At 45.1% G+C, this 22764-nt stretch overlaps 1 pseudogene; it reads left to right on the plus strand.

Moving 5' to 3' along the window:
• Positions 1 to 22157, plus strand: part of LOC128343813 (zinc finger protein 836-like) — a 35937-nt pseudogene extending 13780 nt beyond the window's left edge.
• Positions 22158 to 22764: the final 607 nt, after the last annotated feature.

The following is a 22764-nucleotide window of genomic DNA, read 5'->3' on the forward strand; positions in this document are numbered from 1 at the left end:
TGGAGCCTGAGGCCACGCCCCCTTTGGCATCACATGCAAAGGGGGTGTGGCCTCATGCTTCAGAGCTTGAGGCCATGCCCCCTTTGATGTCACGTGCAGAGGGGCGTGGCCTCAAACTCCAAATTGCCTGAGCAAGCTCTTCCGCGTCATTTCAAGCAGGGCTTCCTGCCTGAAGGCATCTATTCTTCCTTTCTCTCCCTCTCTGGAGGAAGAGAAAGGGGAATAGATGCTTTTAGGCGGCAAAGGTTGCCTGAAATAAGCGGCAAGGGCTCGCTGGGGGGGACGCCTCTCCGGCCAAGGCATGGCAGGCACTTTGCAGCCCCCCCCGTAATGGCGCCCAGAGCACGTGCCCTGCCTGCCCTACCCTCATTACGCTCCTGACCCTTGGGTGGACAATGGTGCCTCTTGTGAAGAATATTTATATACCACTTTTCAACAAAAGTTCCCAAAGTGGTTTACATAGATAAATATAAATAAATTAAATGCCTCCCCTGTCCCCAAGGGGCTGACAATCTAAAAAAGAAACAAGATAAACAACAAAAAATATGTATATATTGCTTTTCAACAAAAGTGTCCAAAGCGGTTTACATAGAGAAATAAATTAAATTAAATTAAATGGATCCCTGTCCCCAAATGGCTCACAATCTAAGAACAAACATAAGACATACACCAGCAACAGTCACTGGAGATACTGTGCTGAGGGTGGATAGGGCCAGTTACTTTCCCTCTGCTAAATAAAGAGAATCACCATGTTAAAAAGGTGCCTCTTTGCCCAGTTAGCAGGGGACTGCTGGTGTGGAGGAAGTCTTACAAGTCACAATGTGGAGAACATAAGAACAGCCCTGCTGGATCAGGCCCAAGGCCCATCTAGTCCAGCATCCTGTTTCGCACAGTGGCCCACCAGATGCCACTGGAAGCCACAGGCAGAAGTTGAGGGCAGGCCTGGATATCACCTTGGTGATATCACATGCGGGGGAACCACAGATCCCATCAGCCCTTTGATATCTATATTTTACTGCTGCTACTGGAAATTTTAACTAATTTTAAAATGAGCTTTTAAGCTGTTCTGTATTTTTTGTTTTATGTTTTAATCCTCTGTTGTGAGCTGCCCAGAGAACAATTTGTTATGGTGCAGCTAATAAATAAAGTTTTTATTATTATTATTATTATTATTACTTATTTTAAAAAGGTTAGGTGGGATAGAAAACTGTTCTTCCACAATAACTAATAGAACTGAACCTTTCTTTCCCTGCAAAATAATCAACCTATCATCTTTAACTGATGTGTCTTGAGCAGAAGCCATGAATATTTGACCCTGCTGGTTTTTTCTAACACAGGGATTTTGCAAGCATTTTTTACAATAATAAAGAGGTTTGTGCCTCATTCCTTCACAGGTGGTCTCCCATTCTAGCAAGGCTTTTCTCTGAAATTGACAACACCTGTGTGGTTCCCCCCAAATTGGAAACAATCTATTATTTATCCAATATACCAAGTAGGCAGGATCCTTACGGCCCAGTCAGTCTCCTGGTTCTATCCTCCAAATTATATACTCGAGACTCTTTAAACAAGTTGTAAGATTGGGCAGATATGATGAAATTTTTTCACCCAGGCAGGCATCTGTAGGTGTCACAGCATAAGAGATCACTGTATCACCTCGAAGGCCTTGATCCAGAAATATGCGAACAGGCATTAAAAAACCCTATGCATTGTGTTTATTGATCTTTCATCTGTCTTTATTGATAGATTTAGACTGTGGGAAAAGCTGGAGAGGGCTGACATTGACAGACAGCTCCTTTGGTTACTGATTGTACTGCACGCGTCGCTAATCTCATGGCTAGGGTGAGAGTGGGCTGACAAAGATCACTATTTGACCCCATCTTATTAAACAGAGCGGTCTGTTGGCTCCCTTTTTATTTACTTTTTATATCAATGTAGTATAGGCCATGGAGTCTCAGAAATTCTCCCCCTCTTTGCTTTATGGGCTCAAAATCTCAGTCTTGATGTATGCTGATGACATGGCACATCTATCTTGTGTCCATCTTATCCTACTAAAGTCTTTTAAGAAACTTGATAGATGATCCAGAAGATAAACTAGTTACATCTTGTTACTGGCACTACCAAGAGGGGAATCAATGGATAGACATGCTGTCTCATATTCCACAAATGTACTCTCTGCGGTCACTAGAAGCACTTAGTCCAGGGGTGGGGTGGGGAGTCCGTAATTGGCTCTTTGAGCGGGATACCAGCCGAGGTGCTGGTTTGGTGCAACGTTCAAAGCTCTCCCTGTAGTATCTTCACTTCAAGAAAATCAGGTCCACTTTGGACCTGCTTCACCAGCATAGCACTAAAGAAGTCATTTATTTATTTGGAGAACCAGCGTAGTGTAGTGGTTAGAGTGCTGGACTAGGACCGGGGAGACCCGAGTTCAAATCCCCATTCAGCCATGATACTAGCCAGGTGACTCTGGGCCAGTCACTTCTCTCTCATCCTAACCTACTTCACAGGGTTGTTGTGAGGAGAAACTCAAGTATGTAGTACACCGCTCTGGGCTCCTTGGAGGAAGAGCGGGATATAAATGTAATAATAATAATAATTTATCAGCCTGCATTTCCAACCCATCCCCTGGATATACCTTGAGGGCACATTTCACAAGCTTCCCGTAGAACAGCTCCTCGGCCCCTGTGGCCAGAAGTAAGTGGAGGACATTAAACACTGAGGCTATTCTCACGTACGGTGGAAACTGGGCTAAGGGAGCCCAGCCCGGTTTCCACCACGCGTGTGAACTGCCAGGACCCACGCAGCTCCTGGCGGCAAGCCCTCTTAATTCCTCCCCCACTTAAAAGAGGTTAGTGGATTCATGAGGAGACCTCCGACCGGGCGGCTACAACAAGCCTCCCGCCATCAGGTGGCTCCCCAGAATGCCCTGCTCACTTGCACGGGGCGTTCTGGGACTTCCGGCCACCGATCTCTGCTGCCCCTACTGGCTCCGTGACGGAGCTGGTAATTGTGCAGGTGGCCGATCCGGCTGCCCAGGGCGAGTTGCATGCTCTTGTTGCGGGGAGAGTGTGTCAAGCTTGCTCTTCCCGCAAACCCCCTGCAGGCTTTCCACACATCTCATGTGGAGAGCCTCATTTTGTCCTACACTGCCCCTTTTACGGAACAATAATAGCAATAGCAATAGCACTTACATTTATATACCGCTTTATAGCCGGAGCTCTCTAAGCGGTTTACAATGATTTAGCATATTGCCCCCAACATTCTGGGTACTCATTTTACCAACCTCAGAGGGATGGAAGGCTGAGTCAACCTTGAGCCCCTGATCAGGATCAAACTTGTAACCTTCTGGTTACAGGGCAGCAGTTTTACCACTGCGCCACCAGGGGCTCTAAGAGGAATAAGAGGAATTAATGCTAGGCCAGATTATGGGTAAATTAACGAGTTCCAAAACAGAATGTGACAATTATTTGCTGGTAGATGTGTCTCCTTATGTTTGTTATATAAGTTAGCTAATGTATGTTGGAAGCATAAGCATGTGTTTCCTTCTGGCAGTTATGCTAGTTGGTTAGTGGACATTTTTGTCTTTTGAAATTAGAAAGAGAACTGTGCCAGTTAACCCTACTAGAGTTCTGACTTGGTGATAATTCCAGGACTAGCTCTCTTACTCAGATTGTATCCACTAGAGTTAAAAATACTGTTAAATATTGTGGGTCGTCATTTTATCTGTATCTCTTTTTATTTTTATGCATGCTTTATTAGCTGTTATGTTTTAATAGCTGTCTTATGACCTGCACTTTCAACAATAAACTAATTGCTACAGTGTGTAGAAAGAGCTTCAATGAGAACACAAGCCATGCTAAGCATCGAAGAATCCACACTGGGTGAAACCATATCAGTGCTCTGTGTGCGGAAAGAGCTTCAGCCAGAGCTCTAGTCTTCCTTCCCATCAGAGAACCCACACAGCGATGAAGTCCTCCCCGTGCTCAGTATGTGGAAAAAGCTTCAGGGCCATCTCACACTGTACTAGTCAGCAAAGAATGCAGCCAGAGGACAAACTATGTAAATAATCAATGTGTGGAAAGGAGTTTAGCCAGAGTTCAGAAATCATTTGACATTTTTAAAAAGTCGTACAGGAAAACCTTTATTTGTGGTCAGTGTGTGGAAAGAGTTTCAGCCATAGCTGAAGCCTTAATGGACATCTAAAAATTCACCAAGAATAGAAACTATTTAATTGCAGAGAAGGTGGAAAGAGATGGGGTGGAGCAAGAGCTTAGCTGGGAGAGTTCTAGACTAGCACTGGGGAAACCTGGGTTGTAATCCTCATTCAGCAAGTCTCTACTTGGGTGTGTCTAGCCTACCTCACAGGGTTTCTGTGAAACTAATTGGAGAAAAAAATGTACACTCAATTATTCCTTGGAGAAAGTTATAGATAAGTATATAATAAATGAAGAATGCTCATCTTGCTCAATTGTCCTTTACTGAGCTGTTTCAAATTGAGTGCTTTGCTAAAAGATGCACGACCTGCATGGTGTGGTTTGTGTCAACTTAGCCTTCAGCCTATTTGTGGCCTACTTTCCAGTAGGCTTATGAGATCACTTGGCATTCTCTGTGTGTGTCCCCCTCCCCCCTCAACTTCGCAATCCCTGGACCAAATCGGGTACAGATGTAGGAACACACAGGGACACCTCAATGGTGAAGGTTGTGATGATGTCATCCACCCCAATTCAAGATGGTGGGTGTGTAAGCATTTGAGGAGCAAGTCAGCCTGCTTGTGGACTGTTTAACTGATTTGAAGAAAATTTGGTACAGCTGTAGTGAGCGACACATAGGGACACCTCAAAGTAGTCTGTGATGATGTCATCCAACCTGATTCAAGATGGCAGACACGTAAATGTTTGAGGCACAAGGGGCTAACTTGTGAACCACCTAACCAATTTGAACCAAATTTGCTACAACTGTGGGGAAACATAGGGACACCTCAATGGTTTGTGATGATGCCATCCACCCATAATGCTTTATTAGCTATTATGTTTTAATAACAGCCATTTAATAATAGCCAATTACCCATCTGCCATTCAAGATGGCAGATGGGTAATATCTGAGGCGCAAATGGGCTAACTTGTGAAACACCTAACTGATTTGAGCCAAATTTGTACAGGTGTAGGGACACATAAGGACGGCTCAAGGGCATAGTTTGTAATGATGTCATCTACTCTGATTCAAGATGGTGGACATGTGAATGTTTGAGGTGCAAGAAGGAACCAATTTGGACCAAATTTGGTACAGTTATGATGTCATCCACCCCAATTCAAGATGGTGGATTCATGAACATTTGAGGCACAAGTGGGCTAACTTGTGAACTACCTAACCGATTTGGACCAAATTTAGTCCAGTTGTAGGGATAGTGAAAAGAAAGTAGGCAGATTAGTTCTTACTAGAACAACTTGTAACGTTTGAGAAAGAACTACTCTGTGAGTTCCCTCTTTTTGTCAGAAGCAGACAAGTTACAGAACAATTTGGTGGTTTTAGGCTATCCAGTGGAGACAGTAAAAGCTGCCAAAAACAAAGCTTTTGCCACTGATTGTGGGGGGGACAGGGGACGGACTACTTAGCGTCAAAGATCGGAAATCTACAACCAAATCTGTGGTTTGTAGTCTGACTTTTGATTCTGTAAGTACAGCTTTAAGAAAACATTCATCAGCATTGGCAACTTTTGTAGGACATACCTGCTTGCAAAGGAAAGCCACTTATAGAAAAGGACAAAGGATCTAAAGGAATATATGGTGCATAGTGACACATATCTGAATCTGAGGAACTCTTTATTACCAGAACCAGCTCCCCTGATTCTGGGACACTTTCCATGTGGGAATTGTATATATTGTATACAGAAATGTAAGAAAATTTTAATTTATAATCCCATTGATAATGAAATATATATTCTAAGCCACTTGACCACATGCAATATGTCTCATGTGGTTTATGCAACAGAGTGCCCTTGCAAACTATTATATATAGGAAAGACCTCCCAGAAACCTTAAGAAACGTATTGGAGAACACAAATGTAATATTTGAAACTGGTGCAGAGGGGAACCATTGGCAGGACATTTCCTAGAATATAATCATAAACCCACATATTTTATCTTTTGATCAACAGAAGAATCAGAGTGAGAAGTTGTTGTTGAGAAAAGAGATGGAATGGATTTTATTTATTTTTATTTATTTTTACATTTATATCCTGCTCTTCCTCTGAGGAGCTCAGAGCGGTGTACATCGTTATTTTTATCCTCACAACAACCCTGTGAGGTAGGTTAGGCTGAAAGTTACATGGCTGGCCCAGAATCACCCAGTGAGTTTCATGGTTTGAGATCCTTCTGATATCCTTCCTGATGAGTTATTCTAGAGCAGCACATCAGCAACAGGTGAGTTCTCCCAGAGAGACAAGTAAGTAGAAGCTACTTTGAATAATATTTTTTATTTAAGGTATGTTTGATATTTTATTTTAATCCTCCAGTTTGGTCTTTTAAAATGAGAGCTGTTGTAGTAGCTAATACACTTATCGAGAAACCCCAGCTTGGTGACTTACATCAGATTGTCACATGATATATCCATATACTGTCTGTTTCTTCCAACAACATAAAACAAGTTAAAACAAAAATGAAAACTTAAAACAATTTAAAACCACAGTCCAATTAAAAAGCTTGGGTGAAAATATGAGATATTAGGGACTTTAAAAAGGTTGTCAGAGATGGGGAGGCTCTTATTTCATGAAGCCAACTTGCACGCTAGGATTGCTCTGAAGTGAAGAAGGGGATGAAAGGTGCCATATCTGATGTCAACATATTGCAAACCATAGACACATCCACACATAGAGACACGAGTCATCATCCCATTCCCACCCCTAAGTTCAGAACCACTGAGGGAGAAACACAGTTTTCCTTAGTCAGGATGAGCCCTTCCCAGCATGGCTGGAGTTACATACTGACATATTCTTTTCCCTTACTCTCTCTGTAGAGTAGGATGGATTTTCAAACAGTCAGGAGAGGAGGAAGAGGAGGCAGGATTTCCTGACTAGGCTTCCCACTGACATGCTAGTGCTCCCATCTACAAAAGTTATTTTACACAGGGGAGCACATGATTAGGGGTCAGGGAGACTAACGAGGCCTGAGGAGACCTGGGTTCAAATCCTCATCCTGTTGTGATTCTCATTGGGTGACCTTGGGCCAGTCACTTATCTTTCAGTTCAGATTTCCTCACAGGATTGTTGTGAGGATAAAAATAACCATGGAGAAAAATCAGGATATATATGTATAAATAAACACCCTGCCTGATATGGCATAGACTAGTCCAGAAGACTAGCAATGCTGCTTCTGATTCAGCCCCCAGAGTTCCCCAGATCCCACCTAAGGAGTATTCATGGCAGGGCTGGCTTTAGGGGTATATGTCCAAACAGGGTTCCAGGCTTTGGGGAGCAGCAGCACTGCAGGCGTGTCACTTTGGGGAAAGTGGGCATCCCTTGCCTTTTTTGAAAGGGCTATTTTCTTTTTCTTTTTTGCATAGAATCTGATCTGAATCTAATCTAATCTGATCTGTCCTTTTTTTTTTTTTTTTTTTTTTTTGCATAGAACCACTAGTCCTGGGTGTTTTCACAGGGGAGCTTTAATTCAGTCTTTGTATTTTCTGCTCCTGTCCAGTGAATGCAAAAACTCCTTTGGCCAGAAAATAAGAAAAAAACGTTGAGTCATAAACCAAGCTGGAGGGTGGTGGGTGGGAGAAATCCCGATTATTGAATCCGGCGTGAAGAGATCTTCCGTGTAAATGGCCTTTGCTCGTCTCCTTGCCCTCGCTTTGAACTTCAAAGCCTTCAAAGTTTGAAGGAGTCTGTTTTGCGGCCAGACGAAGGGCAGTCTAAGGGTTAAACTGAGAGAGGCGAGATTGCTAGAGAGGCCCCTTAGAAGCTGCCACTAGGACTGGGTGGCCTTACTTCCGGTCCCCTCTCTGTCCGGGAAAGGAGGGCTTCACTGACCTCCCTGCCCTGCGTGCAACCCCGAACAGCCCCCAGCAAGGGAGGCGGGTGAGTGCAAAGGGCGGGTGGGGTGCAGGAGCAGAGCCCCGATCCGGGACTGGGAGGGAGGCGATGCGAGGGAGGGGAATGGAGACCAAAGGCAAGAAAGAGGCCGAAGTGGGGTGGGGAGCAATTAAATGTGTGCCCCCCTAATTTCTCTGCGCTGGGAAGGCTGCAAGAAGAGGAGGCGTGTGATTCCATCTCTCAAGGATGCTTCTAGATCTCATCATTTCAAAAGAAATATTGTATTAGTCTCGTCAAGTTTGATATGTTTAGCCTCCCTGGGAACTTTCCTTTCATTGAAATAAATAGAACTGATTGTTGTCAGTTTGGGCCGCTGAGCTGTCGTTGCGTGGGAGAGAGGGGCGTCTCTGCTGCGACACCCCCAACAGGGAGCTTGGTTGGCCTGGAAGGAAGGAAGGAAGCACTGGAAGCAGTCCTAGAGAACTACAAGAAGTACTGGAAGCAAGAAACCAGTTAGAAACTGGTTTCTTACTTCATTTTGGGATGAAGGAGTCTGGGTGGGGACTTGGGGGGATCGGGTGAAAAGGTCAGTGGGGTGGGGTTCCTGATGGGCGGTGGGGTGGCCCCATTTCTTTCCAGTGAAAGACAAGGAGGCAGCCACAGATTTTCGGGGCAGAGGACTCAGAAGGGAAATGGAGTTGTTGCTACATTCACCCCACAGAATGTAGCAACAAATCCATTTCCTTTCTGAGCTGGCCCAAGCAACAGGGAGCTGGTCCAAGTAATTGACCCACTCAAGCATCTGACACCCACATTGGGGACCCTCTTTTCTCCCCCACTACTAATCCTGAAGACCCCATCCGTGCATCCCTCTGCAGATTCGTTTTCCTGGTTTAGGTGCATTTGGGAAACGTACGGAACCCCTGTTTGTGAATTAGATTATTTATTATTATTATTATTATTATTATTATTATTATTATTATTATTACATTTATATCCCGCTCTTCCTCCAAGGAGCCCAGAGCGGTGTACTACATACTTGAGTTTCTCTTTCACAACAACCCTGTGAAGTAGGTTAGGCTGAGAGAGAAGTGACTGGCCCAGAGTTACCCAGCTAGTTTCATGGCTGAATGGGGATTTGAACTCGGGTCTCCCTGGTCCTAGTCCAGCACTCTAACCACTACACCATGCTGGCTCTCACACACGCAGAGCACACGCAGTAGTACAGTTCCTGTTCAGTGGTCCCTCTTAAGTTTTTTCATCTCTGTGCGGAATGAGTTTTGTTCTGGGTGGCAACATCAAGGTAGTGTGTGTGCACATGCATTCAGAGTGGGACCTTCCTAATTCAACCTGAGCGGGATCTAAAATTAACTGAGCAGACAGCAGAAAACTTGTGAGCGGGCACACATGCACACGCCTTAGAGGGAACAGTGCTCCTGTTCCCAGGTTTGCAAGTGCAACCAGACAGTTCCAAAAGATACCTGTGTGTATTGGGGTGGAAGGAAGGCAGGGAGAGTAGTTGGGGAGGTTGTTGAGGATGGGAACATGGGGATTTTTTTTTTTGCTAACTGGGCAAAGAGGCACCTTTTAAACGTGGTGATTCTCTTTATTTAGCAGGGGGAGAGCAACTTGCCCTATCTACCCCAAGCACAGTATCTCCAGTTAATGCTGCTGGTGTCTATCTTCTGTTTCATTTTAGATTGAGAGCCCTTTGGGGACAGGGTTCCATTTTATTTACTTATTATTTCTCTGTGTAAACCGCTTTGGAAACTTTTGTTGAAAAGCGGTATATAAATATTTGTTGTTGAAAAATTCAAGTCATGCAAAGTTGCATTATTTTGGATGATGTAAAAAATTGTTGATAACGAGGAGAAGAGTTAAGTGACTGGTCCAAGCTCCTCTAGGACCCCAGACTGCCCAAGTGTCTCCATATATGTATAGGCATTCATTTTAAAAGTAGACCTCAGAGAGCTGATCTTGTGGTAGCAAGCATGAATTTCCCTCTTTGCTCAGCCACTTAGGTTTGCATTTGAATGGGAGACTGCACATGTGAGCAGTGGTAAGATATTCCCCTTAGGGGATGGGGTGCTCTGGGAAGAGCATCTGCATGCTTGAATGGACAAGGTTCCAAGTTCCCTCCCTGGTATCTCCAAGACAGGGCTGAGAGAGGCTCCTGCCTGCAACCATGGAGAAGGTGCTGCCAGTCTGTGTAGACAGTACTGAGTTAGATGGACCAATGGTCTGACTCAGTATATTTTTTTAATTATTATTTTTTATTTTTACATTCTGTATCCTGCTTTTCCTCCAAGGAGCCCAGAGTGGTGTACTACATACTTAGGTTTCTCCTCACAACAACCCTGTGAAGTAGGTTAGGCTGAGAGAAGTGACTGGCCCAGAGTCACCTAGCTAGTATCATGGCTGAACGGGGATTTGAACTCGGGTCTCCCCAGTCCTAGTCCAGTACTCTAACCACTACACCACGCTGGCAGCTGCCTATGTTGGTACAGGAACATAGCGCGCGCGCGCACACACACACACACACACACACACACACACACACACACACACCACTACTTCTCACAGATGCTTTACCAAGGAATCCCCTCTGCCATAGTGCTGCAGGGATGTTCTTATGTTCTTATATTCCTAATTCCAGTAATTCTATTAAATCTCACTTGATGAAGTCTCTTAAACATTATGGACTGTGACTTGAAGCAATAAATAGTGTGTGCACAGAAAAATGGAATGCACAGGCATGTATTGTAGCAGTGCATTCTAAGTGTGTGAATTGCACTGGTGACATGGTGCATTTCTGAATTTCCCCTTTTAAAAGCCCCGATGAATAGGGCTAAAGAATGTATGCTGAATAAGGTGGGCAGCAAAAGAGGCTACTTTTCTGGGAGGTGGTTCAAAGGAGGGCAGAGAGAGTGAGTGGGGGGAGTTGTTGGAGGGGTCAGTGGAGGGAAAGGGCTGAATCACCTGACTCCCAACCTCTTGTAGGTTTGTTGTCTGTCCCCCAAGGGAAGGATCCTCTTCCTGATCCCTGATACTCCTTGAGCCTTGGCCTCTGTCTGTTTTTTCTGCAGAGGGAAGTCCCAGGCCCTAGCTGGAATAATCAACATTTGCCTCTGAAATTCATTGCCTCGAGGTGTCATCATTTGCACACTGAGTAACGTCTTGGCTTTGCAGAACTGAGTCGCCCCTTCTGCTTGGTCAGCTCCTGCCTGTAGATGGAGTTTATGGAAGAGAATGACTCTGGTGGCCTGCAAGCAGAAAGTGGTGCTGATATAGCTGAGGGTAGGAGCCCTGAAGAAGGATTCATCCAGAAAAGCCTATCTGTGGGCACCACTTGCTCAGATGCACAGCAACGGTGTTTCAGGCGGTTCTGTTACCAGGAGGCCAAGGGGCCCCGAGAGGTTTGCAGCCAACTCCACGCCCTTTGCCTTCAGTGGCTGAAGCCAGAAAGACACACAAAAGCTCAGATGCTGGACCTGGTGATCCTGGAGCAGTTCCTGGCCATCCTGCCCCCAGAGATGGAGAGCTGGGTCAGGGAATGCGGAGCAGAGACCAGTTCCCAGGCAGTGGCCCTGGCAGAAGGTTTCCTGCTGAGCCAAGCAGAGGCCAAGAAGCAGGAAGACGACCAGGTGAGTGTCTCTCTTTCATCCTGGTAGCTCGAAGGGGCTGAAAATGTGAACAAGGCTGATGTAGATATCCCAACAGGTAGCAAAGTTTTCAGATGGAAACATTCCAGGAAGGTTTATCCTGAGCTTTTTTAAAAAAACAAACCCACCCTGTTTTGTTGAAGGTGATATGAAATATCTCAGCTTCTGTTTAAAAATTCACACAGCAGCTGTCAAAATTAGTAGAAGCAGAATGAGCAGCTGGTGAAAGAATTTTTCATCACTCCAAATGGCATAACATGAATGCATAACATGAATATCCCCAGAAGGGATATTTGTATTTGTTGAAATGTCATGAGAAGGGCTGCGCTAACTCCATTCCTCATCTCCAGCTCTGAACTAATTCTTATTCTTAAAGCAGTTTATATCACACCTTTTGATGAAGAATCCACAAGGCATGCTATATGCATATTTTATTCATTACAACAGAGGATTAGCAAAAAACAGTCATGACAAAAACCCAATAGCCACAGCTAACTGAGCAGGAAAACCTTAGGCCAGCATCAGCCATTGTCCTTTTAAATTTGAGTGCCTTCCAACAGTGGTCCCTCTAATTTTTTTCCATCTGTGTGTGGAATGAGTTTTGTTCTGGGTGGTAGTATCAAGGCATTGTGTGCGCATGTGCATTCAGTGTGGGACCCTTCCTGATTCCATCTGAGCGGGATCTAACATTAACTGAGCAGACATGAAAAAACTTGAGACAGCGCACACATGTGCACACCATAGAGGGAACAGTGCCTCCCAAAGCTCTTGAGAGAGAAAAAGTTGCTTTTGTCTTGTGCCCTAAAGCTAGTGATTGCCGAGTGCCCGAGGACAGAAGCTCCATCATCTTGGTGCCCCTCTTGAGAAGGTCCTATCCCAGTTTCCTCAGGCTGGACAGGAACATTAATCAGTGTCCCCAGTGAAGTTGGTGTCCCTTGATGTTAACTCCTTCCTAAACCCTGTCCGTAATTTCTCTCTGGGATTTTCTGTGCTTTCAGGAGTTGGATCTGTTAGCAGAAGTGGCTGCTGACCTCTCTGAGGCAGAGAAGGTTCCATTGGACACCGGAGAAAAGCCACCCTTCAGGTGGGTGGTGCAGGAGAGTGACCGAGGTGCCAGCTTGCTGGGTAAGGACTGATAAACTCTTGAAGACTTTATGACTAAAGCAGCACTTTCAGTTACGCCCAAAAGCTTAGGACAGAAGCTGCCCTTGCAGTAGCAAGCATGAATTGACCCCTTTGCTAAGCAGGGATCACCTTGGTTTACATTTGGATGTGAATGCTGTCTGCTGTAAGGTATTTCCCTTGGGGCATGGTGCTGTAACTCTCAGTGGTAGAGCAGTTGTTTGCAGGCAGAAGGTCCCAGGTTCAATCCCTGGCAGCATCTACAGGTAGGGCTTGGGAAGACTCTTGCCCAAAACCTTGTGGAGCTGCTGCCAGTCAGAGTCATCAATATTGAGCTGGAGCTGAATGGACTAATGGTCTGACTCAGTATAAGACAACCTCCTATGTTCTTTTCAGGGAAAAGATTGCATTCTAGAAGCAACAAATTTGAAAATGGATAACGAAGGATTTTATTTCTTCTACGCTTGATGTTTCAGAAGTCTTAAGCACTCAAAGGATTGAAAGACCCACCTCTTGAGAGCATATTTTAACCTGCTGCCTGTATCCCTTGGATTTCAAACTTGCTCTTAATTGGGGTTCCAGTTGGGTTTCCCACCTCTGTTTTAGTACGACTTTACTATGATGCCTTTTATGTTATATTATTGAGATTTATTATTGTTACGATTTTCCCCAAGTGGTTGTGTTCTGGAGGGCTGGGATGTAAATATTTTAAATAAATCCAGTCCAGATGAATGAAATTAGACAGAGGATCAGGAAGATAAGTCAAAAAACAGTAAATGCTTTAAGAAGGAGAGAGATTTTCACCGCACGAGGCCTCTCCAAGCAAACCTAATAACTAAGGGTTTCCATGTGGGAGAAAAGACTCTTGGGGTATGCAGATGCCAGGTCTTTTAGTGGTTTAATGGGAAGAAGTTCCCTAAACTGGGCCAGGCAGCAAACAGTATCCAACATCTTCCCACCTCCCTTGTTGTAGGCATTGGAAAGACCCTGGGGCCTCCTTCCAGGCCTTCTCCTCTCAGTGACACAAGGGATTTTGTTGCCACGTCATCACTGGAGCAGGTAAGAGAAGGATGAGTGGAGGAGATAAGCAGAGGACAGCCCTGCTTGCTTTTCTCCCCTGCCCATTTCCCCTTGCTCCTGCCCAAGATGCCACTAGGAAGGCGTTGGATGGCACTATGGAATCTCTGGGTCTAGCAGAGAGACTCCATTGTGTATTTCTCTGGATTCTTACATAACCTGTGAAGAGAAATCGTTTTGGTCTAATTTCAGGGTCGGGTGACCTTTGAGGAGGTGGCTGTGTACTTTACGGAGGAGGAGTGGGCTCTGCTGGATCCTGCCCAAAGGGTTCTGTACAAGGAAGTCATGGAGGAGAATTCTGGGCATCTGATCTCTCTGGGTAAGTCTCCCTCCTTGTCCTTGGCTGCTAGACAGAGAAAGCCAGGATTGCATCTGTTGCTCATCCGTCTCAATGCACAGTCAGGATGTCAGTGAGGATGATACTGGCTGCTCCATATTCCTTGGATGATCCATTAATTTACTCTTTAAAAGTGCAATTGTTATTCCAATGAAAGTCCACAACTTGTGGATAGGAGACTCTAAATATAATGGCTAAAACTCATCCTCTGTCTTCTGAGCTGGTGACCTTGTTGCAGCTGTCGGGCAGCAGATCCTGAAGTGTTCAAAGTTGCCTTCTTATTCTTCTGTGCATGCAACAGGATGATCTAAGACCGGGGGTGGGCAAATCTGGCCCTCCAGCTTCTTCTGGACCACAACTCTCAGCATCCAGCCACAGTAAATTGTGGCTGAGGATGCTGGGAGTTGTGGTCCAAAAACAGCTGGAGGGCCAGGTTTGCCCACCCCTGGTCTAAGAGGAACTGTCCTTCTGGGTTGGGGCATTATTATTAACAAACCAATTAAAAAAATACTGCTTTTTTCAGAAAAAAGGTTTCAAAGTGGTTTGCGTAACAGAAGAAATTGGGGGGAGGTTGTTTCCTATCCACAAAAGTCTCACAGTCTAAACACACACACAGACACAGTCATGCATATGAAGAATAATTGCACCATTTCTTTCCTTTAGTCATTTGATTAAAATCAGGCCTAGAAAAAAGATGACCTTATTGCCTAACCTTTGCACGTGAATATATATTTTTTCAGACTCTGTTAAGATAGTTAGCTATCTAGACTGGTTCTCTACGGCTCCCTGTCTCCAAAGGGCTTGCAATCTGAAAAGAAACACAAGATAGACACCAGCAACAGTTACTGAGGTACTGTGGTGGGGGTGGATAGGGCCAGTTACTCTCCCCCTGCTAAAGAGAATCACCATGTTAAAAGGTGCCTCTTTGCCAAGTTAGCAGGGGTCAGTAGTAGCCGTTGATAGACTTCTCCTCCATGAAGTTATCCAAACCCCTCTTAAAGCCTTCCAGGTTGTTGGCTGCCACCACATCTTGTGGCAGAGAATTCCACAAGTTGATTATGCGTTGTGTGAAGAAATACTTCTGTTTGCTGGTCCTAAATTTCCTGGCAATCAATTTCATGGGATGACCCCTGGTTCTAGTGTTAATGTGAGAGGGAGAAGAATTTCTCTCTGTCCACTTTCTCCACTACATGCATGATTTTACAGACCTCTATCATGTCTCCCCGCAGTTGTCTTTTTTCTAAACTAAATAGCCCCAGGTGTTTTAGCCTTTCCTCATAAGGAAGGTGCTCTAGACCCCTGATCATCTTCGTTGCCCTCTTCTGCACCTTTTACAGTTCTACAATGTCCTTTTTTAGATGTGGTGACCAGAATTGTATGCAGTCCAGCGGTTTCATGTAGATGTTAAAAAGTGTTGGAGACAGAACTGAGCCCTGCAAGATCCTATACAATAGCTTTCGTTTTGAAGAGCAACAATCTTCAAGTGATACCATCTGGAATCTGCCAGAGAGGCAGGAGCAGAACAACTGCAAAGCAGTGCCTCTCACTACCAACCCCTTTAGGGTAGGATACCATGGTTGATACCAGAAGGATACCATAGTCAGTGGTATGGAAATCCACTGAGAGAACCAAAAGGATTGGCCTCCAGGTTGTCCCAAAGATACCATATTACTCTGGTTTTTAAAGAACTACATTGGCTACCAATTAGACTTCCAGGCAAAATATAAAGTGCTGGTTATTATTTATAAAGCCCTTAATGGCTTGGGCTCAGGGTATTTAAGAGACAACCTTCTTTGTTATGAACCTTGCTCTCTATTAAGATCTTCAGGGGAGGTTTGGGTGAGGGTGCCGCCAGCTCATCTGGTAACGACTCAGAGGAGAGCCTTCTCTGTAGTTGTCCCAGAGCTGTGGAACGCACTTCCTGCAGAGATTAGAGCTGCTCCATCCCTGTTGACTTTTAGGAAACCACTGAAGACACATCTGTCAGCCAAGCTTTTTAGCTATCTAGTATTTTGTTATGGGCAGCTATTTTAATTTGAACTTTTTATATGTTTTTTTAAATTGTTTTAAAATGTCTTGGTTTGTGTTATTGTTGTAAACCACCTAGAGGCTTTGGTAGTGGGCAGTGTACAAATGTTAAAATAAATAAAACAGGCTGACCAAGGCCATTTCCACCCCATAGCCTGCCCGAAAGCCAGTTTGAAATGGTCCCGATAATCTGTTTCTTCCAAGGCTGCCTGGAACCAGAAGAAGCACAAACAGCCATTTTCTCTGAGAAGAAGGGAGCTTGCTTCAATCCCCTCCTTCCTCCTGCTGCAGCCTTCTGTCTTCCCTGATTGGCTAGGAAAGTACCAGTTGAGCTATCCTGATTGTCTGGGGGCTATCCTAAGCATTGCCCACCCCACTGAGGAAAAAAGTTTTTGTTTTTAAATGCACAGGCAGTGTCAATCAGCCTGTGTTTTTATTTTCACCTCCCTTGCCCTCTTTTGCAGGGGAAAAGGGTGAGAAACAATACATGGGCTGTGTCAATCAGCTTGTATATTTCTCCTCCAGGGGTGGGCACTGCTTAGGGGAGCCCCCAAACAACCAGGATAGTTTGATTGGCACCTATTCTGGCCAATCATGGAAGAGAGGAGACTATGGCAGCAGGAAGAGGGGCTGAAGGAAGCTCCCTTCTATAGTACCCCAGGAGTGGTTGAACTCAGAAGACCTTGTTTGTTATTTTCATACTCAGTTTGAAAGCTTACAGCTAAAAAATGAAGCTTTGCCTTGCCCGATTGTGTTCTGCAGGGTCGATTTAAAATATCTAATCAAAAGCTAGAGACTGGACCAATATTCCAAATATTGATTTAAGAGAACAGAGGGGGACCTGCCCAATTCCAGTGTCACAAACTTGAGATCCTTGCAGGATAACTCCGAGGACCTGTTCAATTCTTAAAATAAAGTCCGAAGTCTTTAGTTTGGGCTCCACACAACATTCAGGAAAAAGGGTCTCTCAGATAGTGTTCCCAGTTGCTTTGCACTCTGTGTGTGCTCTGGAACTACCACAGACCAAACAAAGAGGCCACCCTACCCCCTGGGGCCTCCTTGTTTCCTTTGTGAGTTACAGCAGTTTCTTGGCAGAAGACACAGACACCAACGTGTCTTTTAAATGTTGACTTAACTAATAAAAAGCTTTTACAAAGAAATAAGAGCTGCAAGTGGGGTGTGTGTGTGTGTGTGTGTGTGATGATTAGCAATAACTAATACATAAAGATGTCTGCTAATATCTTAACTTTGTAAGAAAGGAAGATAGGCAGGAGGTGGGGGGAGAAGTGGGGGGAGAATGAGATTTGGAATTGAAGTGGGAGTGGAGTGGAGTTTCTCCATGAAGCGTTTATATTACCAGGCTTCAGGAGCTTGATGAGTTAGCTTAAGGCTAGGACCTGAGGTCAGGCTGACCATGGATGCTGAAGAGTCTCAGGACCTTTGAGAGCGTCGGGATCAAGTACAGGGGAAATCTCTACTCTGAATTCTGCCCTTCAGCAGAGATCCCAAACAGAGTGATGTAGACGGACAGGCTAGCAACTGTCTCCTTTGGTATCACATTTGGAGTGCTATCCCAAAGAGTCAGAAGTCAAAGCTGCCCCGCCCCAATCTCCCTGTGTCATCTTTTTAGTCATTTCTCTCTGTGCTGCCTCGGCTCAAAGCTGCTCCTGCCCCTCCCTTCGGAATACCCACATCACACAGAATTCTGCAACCTTATCACGACAAAAAGTATCTTTTCTACCAGCCTAATACAGTCTCCATTTTTCCTCGTAGCTTTGATCCTTGAATAGGGTCATGATTTTGCATGGTTTTGCCTTCTCTGAGTTCTTTCTGGGGATCTAAAGTGAAGCATTTTTGCAGCACCAAAGATGGGAGGAAGGGGTGAGAGAGAGGGGAAGAGGAAGAGACGCAAAATAACCTTATGTGTGGTTATTGACCATTACCTCTAATATCCTGGTGCTACATAAACCTTGCCAGCTCAGGTTACGTTAAAGATAAGCATTAATTGGTAAGATTATTACAGCAGCCAGGCCCAAAGGCCTGCAGTTAGTGCGTCATCTTGATCACAGTTTCAAAAGCCTCTCTGTCAGCATTTCTTTAGCATAGGCACCCAACTCCCAGTGTTCTCCAAAGTTCAGAGTTCTCCAAAGAATCTTCTACTCCATGAACAGGCATAGTATTCTAATTAGGTGTGGGTCAGACTAGACCTGATACAGATTTGAGCAGAGCCTAATATTTGTTTGTTTGATTTCTATACCGCCCTTCCAAAAATGGCTCAGGGCAGTTTACGCAGAGAAATAATAAACAAATAAGATGGCTCCCTGTCCCCAAAGGGCTCACAATCTAAAAAGAAACACAAGACAGACACCAGCAACAGTCACTGGAGGTACTGTGCTGGGGGAGGATAGGGCCGGTTACTCTCCCGCTGCTAAATAAAGAGAATCACCATGTTAAAAGGTGTCTCTTTGCCAAGTTAGCAGGGGTGCACATAACACTTCTCTTCAGAGAAAATGGCTGCCTCTCTCCTTCTTCTGATTAATATGTAAGTTTTCCTTTTTAACAAGGGCATTTGTTTGTTTGGGGGGAAGGAGGGCAGCCCCCATGCAGCTTTCTTAGAAATCATGTACATTGACCAGGTTCCTGATAGAAACTGAGTCTTTCAAGTTCTTATTTGTCAAAGTTAATACAATACCATTGTGAGAAAGGCAAAACACTATGCACCTAAACTAGAGCTTTGTGTGTCCTGCAGTTTCCTGACAGAACTTTGGGCTAATCTAAATACTGGCTTAGAAGGACATCTAACCAGAGTCAGATTATGGGACACTGTACTGGGGCAGGACAGGGACAGTTGCTCTCCCCTCGCTGTATACAAAAGAGCCGCCACTGGACAAGGAGCTCTCTGCCCAGTTAGCTGTGATCCCTTCCCCGCGCTGCGGCCAAGAATGAAGTACCTGGCTCCTCCTCCAACCTCATCTTCCTCCTAGCATGCTGGGCAAGCAGCATTTGCCACCAGACTGATCCTTCTCCCAGGCAGTAACCACTGCTCTCCTGTCTCATCCCTGGGCATGAGTTAGGACGTGTTTCCATGTTGTCTTTGCAATTCATGGGGCTGGAGGGAGGCAGGGTGGGGCGGAATTCTGAGAGGCTTGAGTGGTTTCCCTGAATATTTGTTATTGCTAAATGTGCCTGAAGTATCTTCTCTCTTTGCTCTCTTCCAAGAACGACTTTTGGTTTCTAATCCTGTCCTCCCTTCCTGGTTGGAAGGACTTCTTGTTGAGGGCTCTGAGAGTGACGAAAGATATGCAGGTAACTCACAAGTTGTGGGACAGGGACCTTTGTCGTACACATCAGGCAGGGAATTATCAGGTGGGTTATATCCACCATGTGGGAAAGGGGGATTCTCATGGGTGTCCTAACTCTGGGGGGAGTACAAGCAATGTCAGGCCTTATGGAGCATCCTAACCTATGGATTTGCCATTGGCCCATCTTGCCCAATAGTATCTCTTTTGATTGACAGGGGCCTTCCAAGTTCTCCAGGGCTCTTCCCAGCCCTGTTATTTAAGCTGTTTCAACGGGAGAGTCTTCAGACTGAAACTGGGAGTTGGGGCATCCACCGTTCCGTGCCTTACAAGGCCTCAGCTGCTTTTTAACCATATCCGAGAGAGGCTGTTTAATTTATGGCAGGGTTTGCCTCTGCTCGACTGTCTCTTATATCCTGTTATTCATAGAGCAGTTACTGGGGTGTTTGCTCCCTGCTACGAAGCTGTGTTTAACTATCACAAAGTTTCTCTCATTATTCTTGTAGGTGCTGAGAGTGAGAGTGAAATACAGTGGAGAAGACCTGAAGGAAATCAAAATGGGAGAGAGAAATCCATTGTTTCCAGAGGATCCGACATGCATGTAATTCCTATCCTGAAAGAAAATCACAATGAAAACAGAAGAAATAAGATCTCTCTGCATGCAAAAATCTTAACTTGTAGATCAATCCATAGCACAGATAAAAGAAGCCACACAGAGGAGAAGCCATTTAAATGCTCAGAGTGTGGAAAGAGTTTCAAACAGAGCTCAGGCCTTACTCGGCATCAAAGAATCCACACAGGGGTGAAACCATATCAGTGCTCAGTGTGTGGAAAGAGCTTCAACCAGAGCACAAACCTGGTTAAGCATCAAAGAATCCACACAGGGGTGAAACCCTATGAGTGCTCAGTGTGTGGAAAGAGCTTCAACCACAGCACAAATCTTGCCGTGCATCAAAGAATCCACAGTGGGGTGAAACTCTATCAGTGCTCTGTGTGTGGAAAGCGTTTCAGCCAGAGTTCAAGCCTTAGTTGCCATGAAAGAATCCACACAGGGGAGAAACCGTATCAGTGTTCAGAGTGTGGAAAGAGCTTCAAACAGAGCTCATATCTTAGGAGGCATCAAATAATCCACACAGGAGAGAAGCCATATCAGTGTTCAGTGTGTGGAAAGAGCTTCAACCAGAGCACACATCTTCATGTACATCAAAGAATCCACACAAGGCTGAAACCTTATCAGTGTTCTGTGTGTGGAAAGCGGTTCAGCCGAAGCCCGAGCCTTAGTTGCCATGAACGAATCCACACAGGGGGAAAACCATTTAAATGCTCAGAGTGTGGAAAGAGCTTCAGCCAGAGCACAGATCTTAGGAGGCATGAAATAATCCACACAGGAGAGAAGCCATATCATTGCTTAGTGTGTGGAAAGAGCTTCAACCAGAGCACACACCTTCGTGTGCATCAAAGAATCCACATAAGGCTGAAATCTTATCAGTGCTCTGTGTGTGGAAAGCATTTCAGCCAAAGCCTGAGCCTTAGTTGCCATGAAAGAATCCACACAGGGGGAAAACCATTTAAATGCTCAGAGTGTGGAAAGAGCTTCAGCCAGAGCACAGATCTTAGGAGGCATGAAATAATCCACACAGGAGAGAAGCCATATCATTGTTCAGTGTGTGGAAAGAGCTTCAACCAGAGCACACATCTTCGTGTGCATCAAAGAATCCACACAGGGGTGAAACCATATCATTGCTCTGTGTGCAGAAAGAGCTTCAGCCAGAGCACAGATCTTACGAAGCATCAAATAATCCACACAGGAAATAAACCATATCAGTGCTCAGTGTGTGGAAAGAGCTTCAACCACAGCACAAATTTTGCTGTGCATCAGAGAACGCACATAGGGGTGAAACCATATCAGTGCTCAGTATGTGCAAAGAGCTTCAGTTCCCACTCGGGCCTTAGTTGCCATGAAAGAATCCACACAGGAGAGAAACCATTTAAATGCTTGGAGTGTGGAAAAAGTTTTAAACAGAGCTCAGGTCTTACTAGGCATCAAATAATCCACACAGGAGAGAAACCATATCATTGCTCTGTGTGTGGAAAGAGCTTCAACCAAAGCACACATCTTCGTGTGCATCAAAGAATCCACACAAGGGTGAAACCATATCAGTGCTCAGTGTGTGGAAAGAGCTTCAACCAGAGTTCAATACTTTCTTCTCATCAAAGAATCCACACAGCAATGAAATCATACCAATGCTCAGTGTGTGGAAAGATGTTCAACAAGAGTTCAAACCTTTCTCGCCATGAAAGAATCCATACAGGAGAAAAACCAGATTAGTGCTCAGTGTGGGGAAAGAGCTTTAGGACAACCTCACACCTTACTTGTCATCAAAGACTAGGAACTGAGGAAACCTGGGTTTAAATCTTCATTCAGCAAGTCTCTTCTTTGATCCTTGGCTCTGAAGCTTCTGTGAAGCTGTTATCAAGAGAACCATGCCCACAATTCTTCCTTGGAGGAAGTTATCGTTAAATGTGTAATAAAAAATACCCATCTTGATCATTCATAATTTACTGAGTTGTAACAAATAGAGTGAAATAAAGTTGCACATTTTATTTCACACATTTTGTACATTTATTTTGCACATTTTGTTCTGTCTTAAATCTAGTCCCAAGAAATCAGCTTTGTCCCCCCTCCTCCCCCCCAATGAAAAGGTCCTCTGAATGTGCACAGAGGTACTGCTTCTTTCAATTCCTTGGGCAAACTCACTACAAGTGTGCTGTTTCTCAGTTTTTTCAGCACATGCTTATTGCAGCTGGGGACAGGGATGTGCACGGACCGGTCCAGAGCCTATTCTAATGGGCTCTGGACCGGTCCAGACCTGGGATTGGTTTGATGGTTCAGCGCCGAGGGGGTGGGGGTGGACCTTTAAGGGTGGGGGGTGTACTTAGTCCTCCCACTGCTTTCCCCCCTCCAGTGCTCCCGGTTATGTAAGCATTTGGGGTGGCAGGGTACCTTAAGAACAGCCCTGCTGGATCAGGCCCAAGGCCCATCTAGTCCAGCATCCCGTTTCGCACAGTCGCCCACCAGATGCTGCTGGAAGCCACAAGCAGGAGTTGAGGGCCTGGCCTCTCTCTTGCTGCTACTCCCCCGCAACTGGTACCCAGAGGCACCCTGCCCCCGAGGCTGGAGGTGGCCTACAGCCCTCTTGACTAGTAGCCATCAAT

This window comes from Hemicordylus capensis, chromosome 2 (genome assembly GCF_027244095.1).
Source record: "Hemicordylus capensis ecotype Gifberg chromosome 2, rHemCap1.1.pri, whole genome shotgun sequence".
Taxonomy (NCBI): Eukaryota; Metazoa; Chordata; class Lepidosauria; order Squamata; family Cordylidae; genus Hemicordylus; species Hemicordylus capensis.